The sequence below is a fragment of the Schistocerca nitens genome, chromosome 7 (assembly GCF_023898315.1).
Source record: "Schistocerca nitens isolate TAMUIC-IGC-003100 chromosome 7, iqSchNite1.1, whole genome shotgun sequence".
In the NCBI taxonomy this organism is placed as follows: Eukaryota; Metazoa; Arthropoda; class Insecta; order Orthoptera; family Acrididae; genus Schistocerca; species Schistocerca nitens.
Window position 1 is genome coordinate 200,354,766 of NC_064620.1, and position 14,887 is coordinate 200,369,652.

The window sequence follows — 14,887 nt, forward strand, 5'->3', positions numbered from 1 at the left end:
GGAACTCAGATGAAGCAAATGTTGGGGTGTTTTCGTCAGCAAAACGCACTTAAGAGAGTTAATAACAGAGTATAAATAGTGTACTATTAAAGACTTCCTCCCGAATTCGGGTGGACTTCCCGCTGAAAGGCTCATTCGATGTTGCTATTCCTCAACTATGCTCTGCATAAAAACTTTTTTTTTTGTTTCTCGCTCCACATGGTTTGGAAAAGTTACGTAACAACTTCCCTCTCAATACTGATTCACTGAAATGTATAACAATATCATTGATGGTAACCATAGCGTTCCGAATCCCAGGAAGACCGTTGAGGTCACTGATTACTAAATTCAGTTTATGCGAAGAGCAGTGAAAGAATAAAGCCTTAGTGTACTTTCTGCGCTAAACTCCGTGAACACCAGTGTTTTCCGGCCATCGTCGAACAATCGTCAAATCCCGAACCAACGTGTTTCACAGAGTCAAAATTTTCTTTTCCCAAGAAGTCATCAATGGTCGGAGTAACTGATTTCGTTTATAAATTACAGATTGCAGCAATCAGTCGTTGTTTTTTAGATTTTATTACGCAAGTCCAGATTTCGGCTAGTGGCTAGCCATTCTCAATGCACTATTTTCTTTTCTCGATGCATGTAAGTTTCTGTTGTTCGGGCGACAGTCACATTTCTTTGAATACTACTCAGTATATCATGAAGACTGATTGCTGCACGGTATAATTTGTAAGCCACATAACAGTCGCTGAATGCACCCACTTTCCGAATGGAAGGTAACCTGATGAATTGATTTAGTGTCAAAACTTTCAGCTCGATCAACTCAACAATTATTTCTTCGACATTATCGGAGTTCTCACGAAATATCGGTAATTGTTCTGTTCCAGAAATGTCAGCGATTTCATCTGCCAATACAATATACTTCAGAGCCGCGTCTCTTTTTTCCAGTTGTTCCTTTTATAACCCCTCCACACTTTCTTCTCCACAATTCTGATCTCTCAGAGCTAAATAGTAAGTACCGCAGCGTCTAATAAAGTAAATAATGGATGCCATAATTTCCTTGTTTTCTTTTAATTTTTTCTGGGAGTATGCATGCAGACTGAAGTGACGAATGAAAATTTGTACCAACGCCGGGAATCGTTCCTCTTTTTTTTTTTTTTTTTTTTCGTTGTATCTGCTCGGGGCGGACGTCAGAAGACACCCCTTTCAGTTCGTCGTTGATCCATTAACTCAATTTTTTTATTAGAGACGGCTGCTAACACTCTGACCGAACACGCTGAGTTACCATGCCGGCTCACTAGGCAAATGCGCTAACAACCATGGCACCCTGACACAGTGGCTTTGCATACCTGAATGGACTACCCTAACACACCTCCCTCCATTTCATTCACGCCTCAGGAGGAGGTCCGTGTTCGGATCCCAGCCTTGATACATTCATTCATCGCTTCGGTCTGCATATACTTATAATAGATATTTGAGGCTTGAAAAGGTCTCTGGAATCATGTTGTTTCATCTGATTTTCTTGGGTTATCTACTAATTCGTGCATCCACTGGAACACGTACAAGGAATGCTCTAGCAGCTTCCATTGCCGTTCTATGGAAGTGGGACTCGATGTGCTTCTTGCACTGCTCGTGAACCTCTTTGAACTTGCAGACAGAGTCTGGCTCCAGCTGCCAGAGACTGGTCATGAGTGTGTGTGTGTGTGTGTGAGTTGCGTTTGCGTGGATGTGTGCGTGTGTGCATGTTGTCTATTTTTGACAAAGGCCTCGTTGGCCGAAAGCTAACTTTCAGACAGTCTTTTTGTTGTTCCTTTCTGCGACTCAACATCTCAGATTTATGGTGTATCAACTATCCTTTTCATTATATTGTTTCATTCCATCCTGGATTATCCGTTGTTTAAGAAGATAGTTGCATTTCACAAAAATGAAGTTTTCTAAAACCGTGTTAACTATGTGTCAATAGATTGTTCCCTTCGAGGTAACTCATAATGTTCTAACACAATGTATGTTCTAAAATCCTGCTCCATATCGACGTTAATTACGTTGTAAAATAGCTAGTTCACAATTTTCGGCATCGGGTGAGCAATCAAGCAGGGAGAAGCTGTCCCGCAGTGCTGGTAACACATACTCGTACAATTCACGCTCCGTACTGCTAGCTGCCACAGTTCTACGCAGTTTTAAATCACATACATTGGAAACAGTTTCGAGTGACACGAAAATTTTCGACTTCTGTAGGCGAGTTCCGAACTCTGGTGACAAGAAACAAGAGAAAGGAACAAGTTCCAATACACAGTGCGCTATGCTTGTATCGCCATTTTCTAGCCCAGTTAGCGAATACCGTCGTTGCCATGGGTTGTGTCCCAAGATTCAAATTTGAGATATAGAAAGTATTTCTTTTTTTCATTCTTCCATCAACATACCCTGGAATTTGTAGAGGAGGGGGTAGATTACTTCCTCTCCATCCCTCTGGAGACGCCCATGCTGTTACGTACTAGGAAAGGTGACAAAAAATACTAGTTAATTCTGCGTAATAGTTTTCCCAAGCTTCGACAAGAATTGTTTGCTTTAGGCTTTTCCGAAGAATCCACCTCAAAAGTCTTAGAAAAATAACTAGTAACCATCACAACGAGGAATAAGTTCCTCCGAAGACATATTTCGTCGTTCGCGAGCACTGTGAGCCATTGAATTATGACGTCAGTCGTTGCATGATGTTTCTTTACCATCGCCGTATTGCTCGTATTTGCACTGATGAAATCCAGCGTGGGCGGTTACTGACATTTGCGTAATTGGTATCGAGCAGATGTGGGCTCTCTCGATGTTTGCTGAGCCGGGCCGTGCGCAGCGCCGTAGGTACTCGATTTATTACCACGGTAACCATGCGGATTACGGCCGCCGTGTTTGTGTGTGTGTGTGTGGTGTGTGTGTGTGTGTGTGTGTGCGAGCGCTCTCGGGCTATCTATTGATGTGCGACCGACTGTGCTGTGTAGTCCGCCTGGCTCTAATCCGGCCATTATTTGCACAAGGAGCGAAGCCGTATCAGCTCTGCTGTGGACATTCGCTGCCTATTGTTTCCGCCGCAGTTGCTCGTGGTTCTGCGGCTGACGCATAGTAGATAGTGGTTTCGTTTGAAGGAAATTGTTGTTTGCCTTTATGAGAGTTCGATTGGCCTATGTGCATTCTTTTGTGCAGGAGAACAGAGCAAGATAATAGCCACCGTACTAGTACATTAACATCGAGCAACAAGTGGAGAACGTCATGGCAAGGTGTAATCAGTGACAGACACTTGTTGGTATTAGAAAAAACCCGTAAGAAAAAAGTATTTTTTTTCTAGTAGAATGAGGATGAAAGCTATAGAAATTTTTAAAGCCATACTGCAAAACAAACTCATTATCGTGCAGAAAACAGTTCAAAAAATAGTGGAGAATAATACTGAAATGGAAAAGTATTTTATCCTCCGAAGAGAAATCACGACTAAGTACGAGGGTGATTCAATAAGCAATGCCCCACATTTAAAAAAAAAATAGCCATTTGTATACATAGGCAAACGTCCTTGTCGGTGCTTTACATTATATTTGATGTTTGTTCTGTACGCCTGTGAAGTTTCGAACCGTTCTGGCAGACAGCAGAGCCGTAGTACAATGTCAAAATGGCGTCTACATACGACTGACGTTACATGCAGCGTGCTGTTATTGAATTCCTGTGTGCAGAAAAAGAAACCGTGGTGAACATCCATAAACGTTTGTGTGCAGCGTATGGCGATGCTGCAGTTGACAGTACAGTTGGGCGATGGGTAGAGAAAGTTACAGCCTCAGGAAGTGCAGAAACACAGCTCTGTAATCAGCTACGCGCGGGATGTACTGTCACAGCCACTGCTCCAGATATGCTAAATCGTGCGGATGCCATTATTAGTGCCGACCGGCGTATCGCAACTCGACAATTGGCTCTACAGGTGTCGGTCAGCATTGGAAGTGCATCTGCAATGATCGAGACTCTCGGATATTCAAAGAGGTGCTCACGATGGGTCCCACGAATGCTCACAGCGGACCACAAGATTCAATGAAAGGCCATTTCATCTGAATTGTTGGAGCGTTTTCAGACCGACGGAGAGGTCTTTCCGTCACGGATCGTTACGAGGGACGAAAGCTGGGTGCACGACTTTGCGCAGGAAACAAAAAGACAGTCCATAGAGCGGCATCATCCTCATTCACCACAAAAGAAGTTTAAGACAACCCCTTCTGCCACAAAAGTCACGGTGACAGTCTTCTGGCATTTGATGGCGTCATTCTCGTGGAAGTGAAGTCAAGAAGGTCGACCATCAATTCAGAGTCATACGTGAAGACTCTGAATAAACTGAAGAATCGTTTTCGACATGTTCAGTCGGACAAGAATCCAGCAGAAATCTTGCTCCAACACGATAATGCACGCCCACACACAAGTCTGCGAACTCTAGAACACATCGCCATATTGGACTGGACATCATTGCCGCATCCACGGCCGGCCGGGGTGGCCGAGCGGTTCGAGGCGCTTCAGTCTGGAACCGCGCGACCGCTACAGCTGCAGGTTCGAATCCTGCTTCGGGCATGGATGTGTGTGATGTCCTTGGGTTAGTTAGGTTTAAGTAGTTCTAAGCTCTAGCGGACTGATGACCTCAGATGTTATGTCCCATAGTGCTCAGAGCCATTTGAACCTTTTGAGACTAATCCACCCTACAGTCCAGACCAGCCACCCTCGGACTGCCATCTGTTTGGGCCGCTTAGAGATTCTTTACGTGAAACACACTTTGCAAATGACGAGTGTCAGTCATGCAGTGAAAACATGGCTACGCATACAGGACAGCAGGGAATGTATGCTCTTCCGCATCGTTGGCGTACGGCCATAGTACGTCATGGCGACTACGTAGAAAAATAGGACATGGACATGTTTTTAGCGGTGTAGCATTACAGGTGTTTAGGAGAGATACTCGGCCGTCTAGGGTTGGTCTCCCATGTTTTGGTCTCTCATGTCTTTGGTAGTGCAGTACTACACGTGTTTAGGCGGGCTATTGGACCTTCTGTGGCTGGTACTGAGGATAGGTGAATTTTATTGCTTGGCTGGGTGCTTCGTTGGATCAAGAATGCTGCGCGGCCACTCCAGGCGAGTTCAAGTACCAAGGCAGTCAGCGCAAGGCCGTATATGGGTAGTCCTAGAGAAGGGGGACTTACACGACAGTTGCTCGCAAGGCCTAAGTGCAGATGATGTAACAGTAATGGCGGCGTTTAAGGCAGTCTAAAGTATAGCTGTATACAACACTTAGAAATTCAGTAATAAATGACAGGTCACTAGCAGAACAAGTCTGAGTACATCTGCATCCTCAGATGAATGAGGTGTATCCAATTGTATAGAGTTGGTTGTGGTCGGAGTATACCCCTAACATACACATGACCAAACTCTGGTGACCAACGGAGTGAGAAACTACCCCAAATGATCATACAAATTAATTCAATACAGATCTCGCTCAATGAAAAATGTCTTACTTACACGAATGCTAACAGGGGTGACCCAATTAATCATGAAACAAATGGCTACCACACCACTCACATAGTTATAGTAATGGGAGGAGGGATCTTCTAGTCATGATTGGAAACAAATGGTCACTATAACAATTAAATTCATTATCTTTAATTAATTTTAATTTTAATAACCAACAGCCTCAGGTGCACCGTTTACCTAGAATTTACGTAGGTTTCAGTCGGGATAACCCAACCTTCTTCAGAATAAAAGTAACTACCGTTTGTAATAACCCACTAACATTCGTAAACAACCATTAACAACGGACAAAGGCTGTGGCTCTAAAATACAACCTTGGAAAAGGTTGGTGGGCAGGATTAAACACAGTTACTTTGATAATTCGCAGACACCGCCAGTGACTGCATAAATTGTTAGTTAAAAGTAGTAATATCGTGAAAAGATAATAACGAACGCCATAAGATCTCAAAATTGCGCTTTGAGACTAACAAGCTGGAAGTATGACTTTAAAATCCTCCTTCTGAAGGGAGCTCGATTTAAATTCGCGTCTAAACGATGACCGCACGATGGCCCATCTTATAAAAACACGAGGAGTGTGAATAAAGTAGCAAGTGGCAGCAGCAGCTGGAGGACGTGGTTTCCGCCTTCTCTTTGTACTTAGTGCTTAGGTACAGACATTCTTCTGGTGGTACCAAGGCTCATCTCACCAGTCATCTCTCCTGTCCTAACCTGAAACCTAAAGAGAATTCATTACTCCGCAAAGGGCTAGAACAAGACTTTCCTCTATAGAAAGTCGTTACAAAGACCTAAAGCGAAGTCTTTACGAGACCCTACAATCATGTGTACTCTTCCAAGTCCTACATTAAAGTCATTATCCTTCAAGGGCCTAAAGCAAAGTGTTTTCCTTCTGGCTGTTCTGGCCTTTGTTGGCAAAGATTCCGAGTACCTACCAGTAAAACTCGACTGATGAGGTTAAATAATTTTCCATTCTCGCATATTTTCTGTATGTTGAACAAATAGTATTCTAAGGTTTGGAGGAAGACGAAGGCTCCGAACCTCTCCCACTCTGTGGCACATTTCTGAAAATGGCCTATCCAATGCTTCGCACATAGTCACAGCACAAAAGAGGGGGCTCTCCCGAAACTAACAGTATGACCCAATCAGGAAGCTGGTTCCTGAAAGTTTAAAACGAACGTTACTTGGAGACGTCATAATACACCACACCTGCTAGAAAGCCTTCCGCGAAGGATTCCATGTTTCTTTTGATAGAAAAAACGTGTCCGTATCCCTCCTGGATAGCGAGCTCGCGGAATGGAAATGCACGAGAATGCTGGTCTTGATATCTGCGGCAGCGTATTTTTACGTCGGCAAATTGCTCTTAAAAGGGTTCTTATCTCGTGCATATAAATGTGTATGCAGTAATCCATGTGACATTATGTATTATGTGTGCAATGTAAGAGGTGTGAATGCGGTCATTAATTGTAAATCATTTATTGTAAACGGCATTTCATACACTGATAAGCCAAAACATTACCACCACCGCCCACAACGACGTTGGATTCCGTCTGGTGGAGTTACGGGAAAGTGACGTGGTAATAAAAGTACGTAAGCGAAATAGACACACACGCTGAATCACTCTAGTGAAGATGTGGGCTATAAATGGTAAAATCCGTTAACATAAGCGACTCTAACAAAGGACAGATTATTGTTACGCAGAGCCTGTGAGCGTGTATCTCGAAAACGGCGAAGCTGGTAATGTTCAAGTAATACTGTCATGAGCATTTACGGAAAGAGGTAGAAGGACACTGAAACTACCAACAGGGGCTAAATATTTGGAAGTCAACCACTCTTCACAGAAGGTGGTGTCCGGTCGCTTGTCTGCTCTGTAAAGTAGGGCAGATACTTGTTTTTGGCGGGTCTGCCGAAAGTGCATAGTTCTGATGGAATAACAAGTGCACAAGTGTTTTGGAGCACACCGTTCGCCGTACATTATTGAACATGGAGCTCCGCAGCAGACCTTCCCTACGTGTTCAATGTTGACCCAACGACATCGTCAATCATGACTGCAGTGGGCGCGGGACTATCGCAATTCGACCATCGATCGATGGAAACGTGTAGGCTCTTCAGGTGAATCACATTTTTGCTACATTAGGTCGACATTTGTCTCCACAAACGCTGTCATCGACGTGAACGGTGTGTATAGTGTATTGGACCGGGGACCTAGAAACGACGGAGAGGCTTCGACGCGCCGTAGCTCTCAGTGGTTCACAACCCCACAACAGGCCACAGCATTCCAACCACCCCATCGCCGGCCTCACCAAACCCACGGTTATTGTGTGGTTCGACCCCCAGTGGACCCCCCCTCCCCCCTCTTGCACCGGGACCGTATCATACTAGACGAGTGTAACCCCAAATGTTTGCGTGGTAGAATAATTATGGTGTACGGGTAAGTGGAGACTGTGTCTGCGCAGCAATCGCCGGCGGAACTGAGGCGGAATAAGGGGAAACAGCACGCATTCGCCGAGGCATATGGAGAACCATCTTAAAACCATCCACAGGCTGGCCGGCACATCGGACTTCGACACTAATCCGCCGGACCGATTCGTAACGGACAGGCACGCCTACCCGCTACATCTACATCTACATCTACATTTATACTCCTCAAGCCACCCAACGGTGTGTGGCGGAGGGCACTTTACGTGCCACTGTCATTACCTGCTTTCCTGTTCCAGTCGCGTATGGTTCGCGGGAAGAACGACTGTCTGAAAGCCTGCGTGCGCGCTCTAATCTCTCTAATTTTACATTCGTGATCTCCTCGGGAGGTATAAGTAGGGGGAAGCAATATATTCGATACCTCATCCAGAAACGCACCCTCTCGAAACCTGGCGAGCAAGCTACACCGCGATGCAGAGAGCCTCTCTTGCAGAGTCTGCCACTTGAGTTTATTAAGATGTAACGCTATCACGGTTACCAAATAACCTGTGACGAAACGCGCCGCTCTTCTTTGGATCTTTTCTATCTCCTCCGTCAACCCGATCTGGTACGGATCCCACACTGATGAGCAATACTCAAGTATAGGTCGAACGAGTGTTTTGTAAGCCACCTCCCTTGTTGATGGACTACATTTTCTAAGCACTCTCCCAATGAATCTCAACCTGGTACCCGCCTTACCAACAATTAATTTTATATGATCATTCCACTTCAAATCGTTCCGCACGCATACTCCCAGGTATTTTACAGAAGTAACTGCTACCAGTGTTTGTTCCGCTATCATATAATCATACAATAAAGGATCCTTCTTTCTATGTATTCGCAATACATTACATTTGTCTATGTTAAGGGACAGTTGCCACTCCCTGCACCAAGTGCCTATCCGCTGCAGATCTTCCTGCATTTCGCTACAATTTTCTAATGCTGCAACTTCTCTGTATACTACAGCATCATCCGCGAAAAGCCGCATGGAACTTCCGACACTATCTACTAGGTCATTTATATATATTGTGAAAAGCAATGGTCCCATAACACTCCCCTGTGGCACGCCAGAGGTTACTTTAACGCCTGTAGACGTCTCTCCATTGATAACAACATGCTGTGTTCTGTTTGCTAAAAACTCTTCAATCCAGCCACACGCCTACCCGCTAGGGAAGCAGCGCGTTAGACCGCGCGGCTAACCGGGCAGATGAATGGTGACTCGAAACGTGCAGCGCGCCTCGGACGGAGGCTGGTGGGAGCGGTATTGTCATATGGAAGACATTATATCCTGCGCTTGCATGGAACCTGTGGCAGTAACTGAAGACACGCTGACAGCTGCGAACCACCTGCATCCCTCATGACAGATGTGTTCCCTGACGGGTATGTCATTTTTCAGCAGTGTAGTTGTCCGTGTCTCTGTGTCAGAGCCTTGCTACGAGCATTGCATTTAGGAGCATTACACTGAACTCCAGTTGATGTCTCTACGAGAAGATTCGCCTGATTTAAATCCAATTGAACCTGTCTGTGTCGCTATCGGGTGCCATCACCGCGTACACAAATCAGTGGCCTGTTATTTACGTGAATTACATGACCTGTGCGTAGACATTTAATGCCATATACCTCCACAAACTTGCCAACAATCTTCTGGATCCGTGATACACAGATGCAGTGATGTATTTCGTCCCAAAGACGGTCAAAGAAGCAATTAAGCGGGAGGTCATAATGTCTTGGCTCCTCAGCGTATGCAATGCAGTTAACAAATGGTTCAAATGGCTCTGAGCACTATGGGACTTAACATCTGAGGTCATCAGTTCCCTAGACTTAGAACTACTTAAACCTAACTAACCTAAGGACATCACACACATCCATGCCCGAGGCAGGATTCGAACCTGCGACCGTAGAAGCAGCGCGGTTCCGGACTGAAGAGCCTAGAACCGCTCGGCCACAACGGCCGGCTGGACGGAGTCAATTTCGTCATAGACCAGGTATGTCTTCCTGTATGGGATCCCAGGTTCTAGTTTGAGGTATTGCTTAAGCAAGGCCTTGTTTTTACAGATTGCGGGTGGATAGACTTTGTTCAGAAGAGTAATCCAATACATGAGTGTTGGTGGAAATGTCCCAGTTATTAACCGCATAATGTGGTTCAACTGGATGTCGATCGAATTGGTGTGACAGCTGTTTAGCCACAACGGGGCACAATACTCGGCTGCTGATAAGACCAGCTCAATGGATGATGTGCGCAAGGTATCTGCTGAAGCTCCCCGTGTCATTCCAGAGAATTTTTGAATAATATTGTTACGAGTTTTTAACTTGGCAGCGGTATTTTTAAGAAGATTTTTATATGAGTGTGTGCGGTTAAGGGTGACACTTGTTATGGCAAAGTGTGTATCCGTTTAGTTTCACTCTGAGCTCCATCGGAACCACAAACAAGCTAACACAGAGCTCAGAGCGAAACTTAACGGAAACACTCTTTGCCTTAACAAGTACCCTAAGTATCTTGACCGCACACCTTCATATAAATCAGTAGGAAGGAGACGATTGTAGGCCTCATATTACAACATAAATCTTTGCTGAAAGCTGTAGTTGAACGCATTACAGCAGTAAGGACTCATAGATCTAGGCCTAGATATGCGTGTGTAGAGAAGACTGTAGCTGATGTAGTATACAAATAGGGTTCCGAAATGGATTGATTATCTCGTAGGTGAAAGTGTGGCGACCTGCATCACAAAACCTTAAGCCATATTCACTCCGACGAGAAGTGCTCTCCATGATCTGTGAATGAAGCGCTCCCAACAGCAGTTGTCGGCTACTTTTGGCGCGTCCAGCACACAGATTTTGCTCCCAAAAGCAGACACCCGCGATGTAGCGATTCTTATATATTGAGAATGCAAATCTCGAAGAATATCGTGTATGTGTAAATGCACTCAAATCCGCCTAACAAACGAAAAGAGAGCTTTAAAACTATCTCATTTTCCCCCAGACAAGTACAGTCAGTTCTCGATAATTTGACACTCGCTAATTTGAAACTCTCAATAATTTGACATTTTTCCCGGTCCCTTGAAAAACGCTTGATAAACTGAAAAAATCAATGCGTTTTGGTTCCGTCGATAATTTGAAGTAAAGAGGGCATCTCGCCAAGAAGGAAGGAAGAAAGTATGGGTTTAACATTCCGTCGACATCGTCCTTAGAGACGGAGCACATGCTTGGATGGGGTCAAGGATGGGGAAGCAAATCGTCCGTGCCCTTTAAAAGTAACCACCCCAGCTTTTGCCTAGACCGATTTAGAGAAATCACTGAAAACCTATATCTGGATGGCCGAACGCGGGTTTGGACCGTCGTCTTCCCGAATGCGAGTCCAGTGTGCTAACCACTGCGCAACCTCGACAACATTTATCGTCAGGACTCAGAGCTCTCTCACGCTCCACGACTTGAAGTTCCCTACTTCTCTGATTCCCAGTACAGGCTCAGACCACCTTATGTTTGTACCTCTGACATATCCCATTTAGTCTGCAGTCTGGTTTCATACTGTGTTGTAGTGAACATGTGTTTCCTGAATCTGTGAAACACCATGAGTGCTAGAAGGAACAAGTGTCTTTCGATTAGTGAAAAAGAGCTTCTTATTGAAGCTTTTTTTACCATATAAATCGTCGATTATCTTAAGAAATAAAGATAGTGTACCGGAAATGTCTCAGGCACAGGAAGAAAGAACTCACGTCAGGGTGCATTTCCCAGTCTTGAGGACTGCTTGCTAACGTGTATATATTAGTGTATTAGTGTAGAGGACAAAAACACACCCATGCCCGAGGGAGGACTCGAATCTCCGTCACGCCACCACGTTAAAACAAACTCCGGAGAGAGTGCCAGAGTGCTCAGTTCTCTTTGTATTGAATGTATTGATGAACTGAAACAACTTTTGAATGCCTCCGACCCATATTCAACGCAGATGAAACTGGGCTCTTTTTACAAATACACTCCTGGAAATTGAAATAAGAACACCGTGAATTCATTGTCCCAGGAAGGGGAAACTTTATTGACACATTCCTGGGGTCAGATACATCACATGATCACACTGACAGAACCACAGGCACGTAGACACAGGCAACAGAGCATGCACAATGTCGGCACTAGTACAGTGTATATCCACCTTTCGCAGCAATGCAGGCTGCTATTCTCCCATGGAGACGATCGTAGAGATGCTGGATGTAGTCCTGTGGAACGGCTTGCCATGCCATTTCCACCTGGCGTATCAGTTGGACCAGCGTTCGTGCTGGACGTGCAGACCGCGTGAGACAACGCTTCATCCAGTCCCAAACATGCTCAATGGGGGACAGATCCGGAGATCTTGCTGGCCAGGGTAGTTGACTTACACCTTCTAGAGCACGTTGGGTGGCACGGAATACATGCGGACGTGCATTGTCCTGTTGGAACAGCAAGTTCCCTTGCCGGTCTAGGAATGGTAGAACGATGGGTTCGATGACGGTTTGGATGTACCGTGCACTATTCAGTGTCCCCTCGACGATCACCAGTGGTGTACGGCCAGTGTAGGAGATCGCTCCCCACACCATGATGCCGGGTGTTGGCCCTGTGTGCCTCGGTCGTATGCAGCCCTGATTGTGGCGCTCACCTGCACGGCGCCAAACACGTATACGACCATCATTGGCACCAAGGCAGAAGCGACTCTCATCGCTGAAGACGGCACGTCTCCATTCGTCCCTCCATTCACGCCTGTCGCGACACCACTGGAGGCGGGCTGCACGATGTTGGGGCGTGAGCGGAAGACGGCCTAACGGTGTGCGGGACCGTAGCCCAGCTTCATGGAGACGGTTGCGAATGGTCCTCGCCGATACCCCAGGAGCAACAGTGTCCCTAATTTGCTGGGAAGTGGCGGTGCGGTCCCCTACGGCACTGCGTAGGATCCTACGGTCTTGGCGTGCATCCGTGCGTCGCTGCGGTCCGGTCCCAGGTTGACGGGCACGTGCACCTTCCGCCGACCACTGGCGACAACATCGATGTACTGTGGAGACCTCACGCCCGACGTGTTGAGCAATTCGGCGGTACGTCCACCCGGCCTCCCGCATGCCCACTATACGCCCTCGCTCAAAGTCCGTCAACTGCACATACGGTTCACGTCCACGCTGTCGCGGCATGCTACCAGTGTTAAAGACTGCGATGGAACTCCGTATGCCACGGCAAACTGGCTGACACTGACGGCGGCGGTGCACAAATGCTGCGCAGCTAGCGCCATTCGACGGCCAACACCGCGGTTCCTGGTGTGTCCGCTGTGCCGTGCGTGTGATCATTGCTTGTACAGCCCTCTCGCAGTGTCCGGAGCAAGTATGGTGGGTCTGACACACCGGTGTCAATGTGTTCTTTTTTCCATTTCCAGGAGTGTATCTTCCTAATAGCACTCTAACATTCAGACACGAAAAGTGTCGAGGAAAACTGAGAGAGGACGAATAACGTTCGTAGCCTGTAACGTGTATGAATAATTGAATTTGGAACAACTCAAAGTAGGGAAATCTGGGAAACCATGCTGTTTTAATTAAATAAAATCGCTTCCCACAACTTATCGCTCAAACAACAGCTCATAGTATGGAAATCTGAGAAAGCATGCTGTTTCAGGGGAATAAAATCAGTTCCCACAACTTATCGCTCAAACAAAAAAAATAATTAACATTAATAGAACTGTTTAATGAATGTCTGACCTGTATTAGCAGTTATGTGAAAACTGCGAGACGCAAAATTTGACTGTTTTTAGATAACTGCATCGTACATAACAACCAACTGCTATTAGATTAGATAAATTGACGATTTCCCAAACAACATAACGTCAAGATTCCAACCAAAGGGCATAATAAAAAGTTTGATTTCAACCACAGGGCATAATAAAAGATTTTAAATCTCTCTATCGCAGAGAAATTGTTTCACTTGTGCTGGATAACACTGAAAAAGATGAGAAGGTGAAAGTGTCAGGTTGACGGCTGTAACCGCGACCGATAAGGCCTGGGAAGATGCCAGCCCGGCCACGCTTCATAATGTCTTCAGAAGGTGCGATTTTCTAACGTAAAGAGAAGACGCGAAACAGCCATCGCAATCGCGAGAATTATCTAATTCCATCTGCCAGACTCAGGATGAGAGCATCCTCTCAGTAGTGGTGAGATAGCCTTTGAGTAGTTCGTCCATGTTGACGATGAGATCGGTGTCATGGGCCCCTAACCATGCTGAGCTGCTGGCATGTCAGAATGAGGACCGGGATGATAACGAAGACCAACCACCAACTCCAGTCACATTGAGCGAGGCAAGGTCACCTGTCCATTCCCCAAGCTCCTACGTCCTCAGAACGGAAACGAGTGATGATTTCTTCTCAGCTCTCATCAACATCAAAAATCCGCTGGACAACGCTATCCGACATGGAACATGCGTTCTCAAAGGAAAATCACGGATTCTTTGTGAAAATGATGTGTAACATTGTCTTTGGTGTGTTTTACTTATGCTGCATAAATGTTCCTTGTGTATGTATGTATTATTTTACACATTATTATAACAAAGATGGAGAGATATATACTATAATTTACTTTCCATGGAACTCTGGTGTATTCGAACATTTTCCTCCATCTCTCTCGATTATATGAACTCGTTATTTTGAACTGTCGCTAATTGGAATTTTTCTTTTGAGTTTCAAGTAATCAGCAGTGTACTGTATTTTAATAAGCAAAGTTCCCTACATAAGCGAGGATGTCAAATTTTATGTCCGACAAGGACTCGAAGTAATTTCCAAGCTGAAACAGCAGTTGTTATTGCTGTTGTTGTGGTCTTCAGTTTGATGCAACTCTCTATGCTACTCTATCCTGTGCAAGCCTCTTCTTCTCCGAAGAACTACTGTAGCTTGCACCTTTCTGCATCTGCTTACTGTGTTCATCTCTTCGTC